General features: G+C 43.0%; 1 pseudogene; it reads left to right on the top strand.

The window, feature by feature from the left end:
- The first annotated feature begins 531 nt into the window (after positions 1–531).
- LOC128106430 (uncharacterized) lies at positions 532–1,530 on the top strand (annotated as a pseudogene).
- The last annotated feature ends 10,154 nt before the right edge of the window (positions 1,531–11,684 follow it).

Here is an 11,684-nt window from a genome sequence, read left to right as displayed (position 1 = left end):
GCTGTTGCATGAAAATGGTGTTGATACCTTATTTATTCATTTCTGGACAGAGAAAAGCAAAGCAAGTCAAAAGCTTGAGAAACACCCAGCAAGGCAGAATGGGCCAGAGTAGGCAGCAGGAAGGACAAGGAAGACCCTCAGGTAATCAGAGTGAACTGTGTGCTAAACCAAAAACCTTTCAGTGCATTTCTTGTTGTGTGATTCCCAGGTTTATGCCAGAGCCCAGGTGTGAGCAGCTGTGGTGAGAATGGAGAGGTACTCAGTGTCTCCAGATCTCTGACCTTCTCATAGTAGAGACAGAGGCTCAGGGGACTGTGACAGCTCCCTGGAGTGTGGGAGGAGTGGTCATGAGTGTAGGTAGGGACAGCGTTCCCAGGACCCACGTGTCCTGTGAGAGCCCCTTCTACTCTACAATGTATTTTCTAAACCTGAAGACACCTATGCTCTCCCAGTGAGTGGGCTCCTTGTAATCGCCAGCAGGGTGGAGGCCCGATCCTTGCCAGGAAGCAAGTGTTGGTAATCTCATGATACATGAATGAGGGCACTGGGGCTGATGAGTGTGCAGGAAGAGTCCCTAGGGAAAGCACAGATGTACATGTGCATGCTGGGAAATGTTCTGATCCCATCCCTCTGTCCTTTGCAGGTCCTTCCCATAGGCCATGGAATTACTATGAAATCGGGATCTTCCTGCTGGAGTAGGAAGTCATTGAACAGGAAGTCAGCCACCCAGGCAGGAAGATATACAAGAAAACCAGGGCTATTCACCAGCGACTCTGTGAGCGGGACCTGCGGAATACCTGGAAAAGCTGTTTCAACGTGCTGCTGAGTTGAAATCTGAATCTGCTGAATCTGCACAGGACTTTATGTAATGAGAGACCTAGAAGAGAAGTGGTGTTTTCTCCTTATGAGGAGGAGGCCCTGTTTAGGACCCTGGGCTCCAGATTACAGGGAAGCCATTTTCCAGGTTAGTCCTTTCTGTTTGGACCTCTGAAGTTCTCTAGAACTGGTCATCACTTCACCTGTCCATGATGAGCATAGAGCACATCACACATTGTAGCCAAGCCCCATTCCCACAGGCCTCTATCACAGTCCGTCAGTCTTCCTCTGTTACCCCAGGCAATGGAATTTAGACTTGTTTATTGTTGACTATGACAGACAAGATAGGCAATTATTGAATGTGATTTAATGAGGGTGAGGGTGCCATGCTTTTGATCTGTGTTTCTTCTCTCAGAGCCTCTCTATGATTGGGCTGGTAAATTCCTGCTTTCAATGTACCTTCAACCTCCAATGGTATTGCCATCTCCTGTGTACCAGCCTTGGGATCATGGCATCTCTGTACCTTCTGAAAAGTCTCAGGGAACCCATTACTGATGATATCCAGGGAGGATTCACTGGTTCCCAGATGGGTCCATGGAATCCCAGCTATCCTTTGACAGTTCCACACCTACTTCCTGCTTTGTCCCTAGAGACACCAGCCTTCTTCAGCCATGGTCAACTTCTTATGACCACCAAGGCTCTCAGAGAAGATAATGGAGATCCCTTGAATTTTCTCTAACAACTTTGGAATCATTATGTTATGTATGTGTAAGCTTCTTCCTCTGACTCCTCAGTGAAGAGTAATAAGTGGAATCAAATAAAGGTTTCCAAAGAAACTCCTGCCTCATCCTTGTCATTTCAGTGGGGGCCAGTAGAGGGGCAGGGGATGTGGTACTGGTGGAATTTCATTCCTGAGTGACTGGGACCTGCCCTCTACCCTCTATGATCATCAAACTCCTGGCATTGTGTCTCCTGTACTACAAGGGGAACCCCTGCTTCCATGGAAAACATCTCAACACTGTTTCCATTCTCTAGCCCTCTTTTTGTGGAACTCATGGTCAGTGTTTCAGAGCCTCAAATTCTCCAGAATGCAATAGAAACTCTTTGGAGCTGGAGATGTAGCTGTGCAGGGATGTAACATGAATTAGGAGAATATTAAAAGTTATCACTTTTAAGTTTCAGATACTAAAAGAATGTGTGTCAAGTGTCCTTGACATCTATCCTAAATTTATAATGCTTTGGAAGTTGTAAAAGGGATAGTTATTTCAGGCATAATTATGACCTGGTTAAATATATAATGCTTTTGTTATTCTATATTGGACTGTTATGTCACTTTAAGTGTAATTATAACCTCATTAGTATTTCATTTGCAAATTAAGTATGATGTCATGTGATATGATTGTCAAATTAACAAGGGTGGACTTCTGATGGCTATTTTTGGGAGGAAACCCCAAAAATCCAGATGTTTTGATAGGGTGCTTACCATTGCCCTCCCTAGCAAGTCCATCTCTTTACTGGTGTTACAGTAGCGATTCTCATCATATAGGTTGTGACTCCTCTGGGTGTCAAAAGACCCTTTCACAGGGTTTACCAAAGACCATGACATATATCTGATATTTACATTCCAATTCATAAGAGGAGCAAAATTATAGTTATGAAGTAACAATGAAAAAAATTTTATGTTTCGGGGTCACCACAGCACGAGGAGCCATATTGAAGTGTCAAAGCTTTAGGAAAGTTGATTACCAGTGCATTAGAGGCCACTTTGAGATTCTGGCATATGCTGAAGACCAACTGAGACATTCAGCCTCAGTGAACCAATACTTACTGTATTGTAGGATGTTCTGTTCATAGGTAGCCATTGTTGAATTAGCTGGACCACAGCTTATAAATCATTCTAATAAATCCCATATATATGTTATAGATTAATATTCATTTGATTCTGTAAATTTTATTACTCTAGAGAACCATGTCAAATACAGTCACCTAGGCTCACCTTGAATTTATGGCAATCCTCCTGCCTCTACCGTGGGATCATAGGTGTGTGCCACGACACCCTGTTTCGGCTTTATTATTTAGTTTGCTGAGTCTTTCCTTAACTCTGTGTCCAACCTACCCATTGAGTTTTCTGTTGTGATTATGTAATCCATAAGCTTTCATTCAGTCTTTATTCATTATTCCTTGTTCTCCACCCGCATTTCCAGTCTTTCAGTTCTTAAAACATGCTGCATCGATAATTCTTACATCAAAAGTCTCTGTAGGTCTCTCCTGTTTACTCTCACTCCCTGGACCTCATTTCTTTGTTCATAAGGTAAATTTTCCTGAGAGCTGTGTAAAGATAAAAAAAAATACAGTTCTTGCTCCTGAAAGAGTTGCCTGAGGCTGTTTGCAGGTGGCTTATTGGAGATGGTGGAAAATGCTGCCTTCCTCTTTGAAGATTTGCAGGCATCTCTCCTGGTATGTAGACACCTGAAACCCAAGTCTCAGCTTGGAAGTATTTTGTCCAGTTGGTGATATGGAGTCAGGATGCAAATTCCTGTGAGCACCAGTCTATAGCAAAGTCACTTGAGCAGGAAGACCCCTTCCCACTCAGCACCAGGAATCAGCACAGATGAAGCTGGCTTGCAGTCCTTGGAGAGATTTCCAATTTTAAGCTACATCCTTTGGGGTGCTAGCATATTGGACTATTTGGAGGCACCCTGGGCTGTACACTTGGCTCCTTGGGTACTAGTGTTCTATGAGTCCTCGTCCACTAAAGTTCAAGTTTATCCTAAATACACTTGTTTCCATTCATTGCTCACAGTGACCTTGACAGAACAGCAATTACCTCCAGACTCTGATTACTTCTTTGCTTCCCTTGGGCTAAGCCAGCCTCTCCTTTTCTTTCTCTGCTTTCTGAGTGTGGTTGCAATATGATCATCCAGCTTCCTGCTTCTGCCTCTCGGCCTTCCTTGACTATTTCCATATCTTCCTCCCCATGATGGGCTCTATCCCCCTGAAAGGGCACATCAAAATAAACCTTTTCCCCTTTAAGTTGCTTTTATCAGAGTACTTTATTATTGCCACAGAAAAGTACCTAAGACAGAATCTCTCTGATTGGATCATGTGGCACTCAGTTATAAACTCCCCTCTTGGGACTGCTTTCATCATGGCCCATAGGTTTGGGTATATTGTGTTTTCATTTTTATTTGATTTAAAGAATCTTTTATTTCTTCAGTAACCTCTTCATCGTTCAGTAGTAACTTATGTTTTAGGTTTTTTAGACAAGGTTTCTCTGTGTAGCCTTGGCTGTCCTGGATCTCGCTCTGTAGGCTGGCCTTGAAGAGATCTGCCTGCCACTGCCTCCTGAATGCTGGGATTAAAGGCGTGTGCCACCACTGCCTGGTTTACCTTTGTGTAATTTAATCTCCATAAGTATTCAGGAGTTTCTCTTCCTGTGGATTTGAAATTTTATTTTATTGTGAACAGACAGAATATGGGAATTATCCCAGGTTCCCTTTATTTGTTGAGACTTGCTTTATATCTAACATATGATCTAATTTAGAGAAAGCTCTGTGGTCTGTTGAGAAAATAGTATATTTTTCCGTGTTTGGATGGAATGCTCTGTAGAGACATATTAAGTCCACTTGACCTATGATGCTGCTTGATTCAGATATTTCTCTATTTTTTGCCTGGATAACCTGTTGATTGATGAAAGTGGGGTGTTCAAGTTGCCCACTGTTACTGTGCTAAAGTAGTAGTATTTGTTTGTGGAATTAGGCACAGTCACATTTGTTTATGTTTAGAATTACAATGTACTGTTGATGTGTGGCTCACCAATTGGTATAAAGAGCCATTTTTTTTTCTACTTTGTCAGATCTAGACCAGCGAGGGCTCCTTGTGTCCTGGTGCTGCTTGTCTTTTCATCCTTCTGCTCTCGGGAAGCATTTGTCTCATGGGGAGGTATTTCTTAGAGACATCAAATGGATAGTTCCTGCTCCCTAACCCAATCTGGTAGTCCATGGTTTTGAACAGAGAATGGAGACTATCAGTATTTGGAGTCATTGAGAAGTGTATATTATTTTCTACCATTTTGTTGATTTTGTAGTATTTGGTGTTTTGCTATTCTTTTCTTGTTTGTTTTTGTTTTTATTTTTCAAGATAGGGTTTCTCCGTGTGTAGTCCTGGCTGTCTGGAACTCACTCTGTAGATTAGGCTGGCCTTGAACTCAGAAATCCGCCTGCCTCTGCCTCCCAAGTGCTGGGATCAAAGGCATGTGCTACAACCACCCAGCTCTTGCTTAACTTATTCAAGAATGGTTTATTTTTCCCTGGGGCCAGGTGGATGGTTTACTTTTCTGTTCATTCCAAAGAATCTCTTTAAGTATCTTCTGAAGAGCTTTCTGTGAAGCCCATGTTCATGGAAAGCTTTCTTTTCTCCTTATTATTATTATGATTGAGTCTGAGTCTTACCTTGTAATTGTGGATGGTCTGGAACTCACAGAGATCTGTCAGCCTCAGCTTCCCCAGTGCTGAGCTTAAAGGCATGAGTCACCACACCTAGCTTTATTTATTTTTAATGGCCCAATGAGATGAGGTGTGTGTGTGTGTGTGTGTGTGTGTGTGTGTGTGTGTGTGTGTGTGTGTGTGTTTATTATGAATACAATGTTCTATCTGCATGTATGCCTGCACACCAAAAGAGGGCCCAAGAGCTCATGACAGATGGTTGTGAGCTACCATGTGGTCACTGGGAACTGAACTCAGGACCTCTGGAAGAGCAGCCACTGCTCTTAACCACTGAGCCATTTCTCCAGCCCATGACTCCATTTTGATCATAATTTCCTTCCATGACAATTGTTCCTTCTCAGAACAATTTTCTGTGAAGACATCACTGATTAACCCATCTCATGGTTTGGTTTGGTCTGGTCATCCAACAAGGAGGGAGGCCCTTCCTGTTTGATCTGATCCCACGTTTTGTGTGTGTGTGTGTGTGTGTGTGTGTGTGTGTGTGTGTGTGTGTGTGTGTGTGTGTGTGCAGATATTCAAGGAGAGAATGTCAAAAGCCTTTTATTCTTGGCCAAATTTAAGAGACTAGGAGTTCTAGAGAGTTCCAGAAGGAAAGGCTCTCAGGCTGGGTTTACCTAAAGTCTGCTATGAAATATTGAAGAATATTTAGTCTCTGTTGAGTGCTCAGTCTCCGAGGCTCAGGGTACTTTGTGGAGTAGGGGCAGAAAGAATGTTCCGAGCAGGACTGGTGAAGAGCACCACGAAATGCTATCTTCAGGACATGGCATGTCTTTTTGTAGCAGACTATCAACATACCTCAGCTACAGGACTCTCCGTGAGGATTCCTAAGCAAATCCTAGACCACAGAGGTTTCAACAGCACAGCACAGCACAGCCCTGAGTATTTACTTTTGAGCAGAATCTGGATCTTCAAAGTGTTTAGGCCTTCTACAATTTTGTTTGATTACAATTTTGTTTGATTACAATTTACAATTATCAACGATTACAAGTACACATAACCTGATGCGCACACATGACAGCTGTACTTAACAAAGTAAAAGGATTTCAGCTCAAACAGAAACTTAACTGATCAGATTGTGTTAAATGCCTGAAAAAATTAACAGGAAACCCAGAGTATTAAATATTTATTGATTCCTTTGTTTTGTAGTCCTCCAGGATGTGACTTATAGAATGCAAAGCTTAAAAAAACAAAAAAAGGCTGGTGTCATCAAAACATTGTCGATAATGACAACCCTTTTAGACATGTTCCTAATTAGATCATTTTTCAGCTGTACTAGGCCCCATGGTACTGGGGGGTGGTGTGACATCTAGCCCTCGGCATCTTTTTGCTCTCTGGTTATGCCCGAGCTGTGTCCTTCAAAACAAATCGGTGAAGGTGACTCATCTCTCTCCTGGATGTGACAGCCAGGACAGAGGCGGTAGGAAGTGAAGAAGTTCTTTCCTGGGGTGGGGGTACCATTTCCAGACTGTTCTGAAATTATGTAGCACTGACTGGCCTCAGACTCACAGCATCTTCTTGCCTCAGCTTCCCAAGTTCCAGGACTACTTCAACGAGCCACCACATCAGCAGGTTTCAACAGGAGGGCTACGTAGAAAGATCCAGGCTAGTTTGGAGTGAGATCTAGTAATTCTTTTGGATTGGCTTCCCTGTGGTTCCTGCAACAAACCACAATGAGATTAGTGTAGAAATCTCTCATCCTAACCATTCTGCAAGCCGGAAATCTGACATCAGCACCGGGCTCCAATCAAGGTGTCAGCTCTGCTGGGCTCTGTGCTTCCAGTGGCTGCTTGCCCTCCTTGGCTCTTGGCTTTCCTCCATCTTCCAAATCCATCACTTCAATTTCTTTCATCTTTGTGTATGTGTGGATGTGCACGCACATACATACTTAGCATGCACTGTATATTCATGCATCGCTCTCATTTCTGCTTCCCGGGTCACGTGGCTTTCTCTTCTCTTCTGAGGACCTTTGAGATCATATGTCTTCCACCTTTAGAGCCCAGGTCATGTGCCCAGTCAGGAGCCTTCATTTAGACAGATCTAGGAAGTCTCTTCGGCAGTGAGGTAACATTCATAGGTCCGAGGAAAGGGGATGTGGACACAATCCAGTGCTGTCATTTTACCTGCTCCCTTTCCTCACTCGGGAAGTCACTCTGAAACTCAAGGACGTGAATAAAGTGTAAAAGATGGGGCAGCAGCAAGGCTTCTGGCTGGAATACGGCTCCCAGCTACGGGCAGAATTTCTTTCTTTTTAAAAAGATGTATTTATATTACACAAGAGCATTTTTGCCTGCATGTATGTATGTATGTATGTATGTATGTATGTATGTATGTATGTGCCCCATGTGTGTACAGTCTCAGCCACCCAGGAAGCTGGATTAGAGCCATGAGGCTCAATTCGAATGCTTTGTTTAAAATAAAAGTTGCTGGGCATGTGGTGAGTCACCCGAGGAGTGACATCCAAAGAGCTCTGGGGAGAGTCTTATGTCAAGGTGAGAGGAGCCTGAGGGATGGCAGAAGGGTCACAGCAATAATTTCTTAAGCTTCAACAGGAAGCAGCTTTCTGCTCCTTATTTTAATAAAACGGAACTTGTTCAGGAATCCTGCTCAGGGAATCTATTCAGACAAACACTCTGCCCACTAGCAATTTAAACATATGGCACTTGTTACTGCTGATTTTTAGAAAATGCTTATTTTCCAGTTACAGTGTAATCCAGGAAAGACAAAAGATGTGTTTTGACACAAATAAGTAAATTTTTTTAAAAAATTAAGTAAGAGTTTTGTAAAGATAGGAGCAAAATTGAGATTGACATGTGACCATTGTCTAATACTACTCTAATAGAACTCTCTAGAAGCAACTCACTCTTTCTAGTGTCATGAAATTCCTAACTGGCCCAAGAGTATTAGTCAAAAAAAATCTTTTCGGTAGTAAGAAATCTCAGAGTGAACCTGAGGTTTGCAGTGTAATGCAGATACAGGAAGAGAGATTTTCTACTCCATGGCTTTTTCTTTTGGTGCCAGGGTGGAGCATTCAGGCTTGTGCCTGCCAGGCCGGTGCTAACCATCAAGCCACGCCCCCTCATCCCTCCTCCCTGACTGGAAATGGGTGATGCCCACACCTGGTATTTAAAGGATGTTAGACTAAACCCAAACTGTGGCAGAAACTTATTGTTCTTGTTTGTCTGTGTAGCCCTGGCTGTCCTGGAACTTGTTCTGTAGACCAGCCTGAACTCAGAAATCTGCCCGCCTCTGCCTCCCAAATGCTGGGATTAAAGGCATGCACCACCACTGTCTGGCTAACTTATTGCTCTTTACTGAACACATCTGCACTCTTAAGTCATGCCATAAGTTTCGAGTATTTATCGTGGTGGAGATCCATGGACTGATTAATAACGAAGATCAGAAGAAAGACAAAAAGCTCAAGAAAAAGGATTTTATTCAGGAATTCCCTAAGTATTAAAAAAATATTAATACTGACCATAATGAGCTTAACTGCAAAAGATACCTCAACCCAATTAGGTCAGCTTTAAATAAGACAATGTTTGAGTTACCGTCTTACTCCTTACTCTAGGTACTCTCTGTTCTCTCACTCCCTTCTCTCCATTTTGTTCTGATTTGTTTATTTGCTTGTTTTTGAGACAGAATCTCAAGCCAGGCAGTGGTGATATACGACTTTTATCCCAGGGCTTGGGAGGCAGAGGCAGGCAGATCTCTGTGAGTTCGAGGCCAGCTTGGGCTACAGAGCAAATTCCAGGACATCTCAGGCTACACAAGGAAACTCTGTCTTGAAACACAACACACACACACACACACACACACACACACACACACACACACACACACACACACACACACATACACACACACATGATCTTTCTACATAACCCTGGCTGTCCTGGAACTCATTATGTAGACTAGGCTGGCCTTGTACTCAAAGAGATCCTCCCTCCTCTGCCTCCCAAATGCTGAGATCAAAGGTGTGTGCCACCATTCCTGGCTCCCATTTTGCTCTTTTGAGACAAGGTCTCACACTATAGTTCAGACTGGTCCAGAACTCACAGTCATCCTCCTGCCTCAGCAGCCTCCCACATGCTGGAATTATGTGCATGTGCTACCATGCTTGGCTCTAGGCGCCTTTTATAAAAATTCTATTCTCTAAGGGCTGGGGACATGGCTCAGTTCGTAGTGTGCTTTCATAGCAGGCAAGAGGCGCTGGGTTTGATCCACTGCATTTCATAATCAGGGTGGCACACACCCATAATCCCAGCTTTGGGGAGGTAGAGTCAGGAGGATCAGAAGGTCAAGGCCATGCTTAGCTTTGTAAGGCAGTGTTTTTCAACCATCCTAATGATGTGACCTTTTAATACAGTTCCTCATGTTGTGGTGACCCCCAACCATAAAATTATTTTCATTGCTACTTCATAACTGTAATTTTGCTACTCTTATGAATCATAATGTAAATATCTGATGTGCAGGATATCTGATATGTGATCCCTGTGAAAGGGTCATTCAACCTCCAACAGGGTTTTGACCCACAGGTTGGAATTGCTGGCATAGGGAGTTCAAGGCTAGCCTGGGCTAGAGACTCTATCTAAAACAACAACAGACCCCAAGAACCAATACTCTGAGCCAGATGTGGTAGCTCATGTCTGTAATTCTAGCACTAGGAGGTTGAGGCAGGAGAATTTCCATGAGATCCAGGCCAGCCTAAGCTGCAGAGTGAGACCCTGTCCCAAAACCACATATGAGAATGCATGTGTACACATCTAGCCTCACTATGCTCCACCTACTTACTTATCCAGAGCCAGGATTTGCCAGAAGTATACATTGCTACCTGATCTCTCTTTTTCTTTTCTCTATTGGATTTAGTTTTATGAAAAAACAAAACTAGCTCAGTAAAATCAATCTTATAAGGTGGTAATATAAAGAATGTCTAGAATTTAAGAATGAGCTGTGTTCTGTGGCTATTCCTGTTCACATTTTATCACCCCTTAGTTTGGGCTCAGGGTCAACTGATGTCTGAGAGTCTAAATAGTTATAAGAAGTAGCCGGGTGGTGGTGGCGCATGCTTTTAATCCCAGTACTCAGGAGGCAGAAGCAGGTAGATCTCTGTGAGTTTGAGGCTCCTGGTCTACAGAGCAAGTTCCAAAACAGCCAGGACCACACACAGAGACCCTGTCTCAAAGCAACAAAACAAGACAAAACCCACCACCACCACTACCACCACCACCAAAACCTCAATTTTTTTTAAAAAGTTTCTCAAGACAGGGTTTCTCTGTGTACCCACCAGTGCTGTCCTGGAACTTGCTTTGTAGACCAGGATGGCCTCGAACTCATGGAGATCCACCTGCCTCTGCCTCCCAAAAGCTGGGATTAGAGGCGTGTGCCACCACCACCTGGTCCCAAAAATTTTTAAAGGGACTATGTTATATGGTACAGTTGAAACAATATATGCTTTTTAATAAGCTTAGGAATTAAAATTTTTCTATTAAATAAAGAGAAAAACAGTGTTGGTAAAATCTCTAGTTCATGAAATGGCCAGAGAACATTTGTGTGGACTCTTGCCTACATAATCAATTTCTATTTTTATCACACAAGTACACAGTGATCCCACACAGCCATAGGGGACAGGCAGCCCTGCCTCCAAGATACCGTATTTCAAATAGCAACACCATGCAAGACAAGCCTTCTTTCTTCTCATGGCCTGCACACTGACCCAAGAAGTAGGCTGTAGGTAATGTCTATGTTAGATCATGCCTAATCAAATAATATTGGCATTTTTGTGCATATTGTGAAGAGAGTTCAGTTTGTGCTCATGTGTTTGAGTATGTGCATGTATGGAGTGTCTTTCTCAGTTGCTCCTCACCTTAGTTTCTGAGGCAGGGTCTCTCACTGAACCTGAAGTTAGTCTATTTGGCTCGACTGGCCAGCCAGCTCCAGAGACCTGCTGCCTCTACCTTCCCAGCTTCAGATTACAGGTACATGCCACCACAGCCCATTAAAAAACAAAACAAAAACAAAAACAAACAAACAAACAAAAAACATAATAAGTACTGGGCACCCAATTCAGGTCCCAAAGCTGTCTTTCCAGTCCCGGTCTTTAAATGTGAAAACTAAATAAATATTCTGTCAAAAATCAACTGTGGGTAAGCACAGGGCTCATACATAACATTTACTTCAGTCCAACTTGCAGAACTCAGGAAGCACCCACATCGATGTGTGACTGAACATTAGCTCTTTGGTGACTGCTAATGCATTTTCTAAGAGAACCAAGTAGTTTATTTGCTTGTTTTATCAGAATTCTCTAGCACCAGGATTTCTCATAGCCCTTCTCTCTAAAGAGCTAAGTCGGACTCCCTAAGTCAA

The sequence above is a fragment of the Peromyscus californicus genome, unplaced genomic scaffold (assembly GCF_007827085.1).
Source record: "Peromyscus californicus insignis strain IS unplaced genomic scaffold, ASM782708v3 Scaffold_12__1_contigs__length_115047231, whole genome shotgun sequence".
In the NCBI taxonomy this organism is placed as follows: domain Eukaryota; kingdom Metazoa; phylum Chordata; class Mammalia; order Rodentia; family Cricetidae; genus Peromyscus; species Peromyscus californicus.
This window is presented reverse-complemented; position numbering and strand designations above follow the sequence as displayed.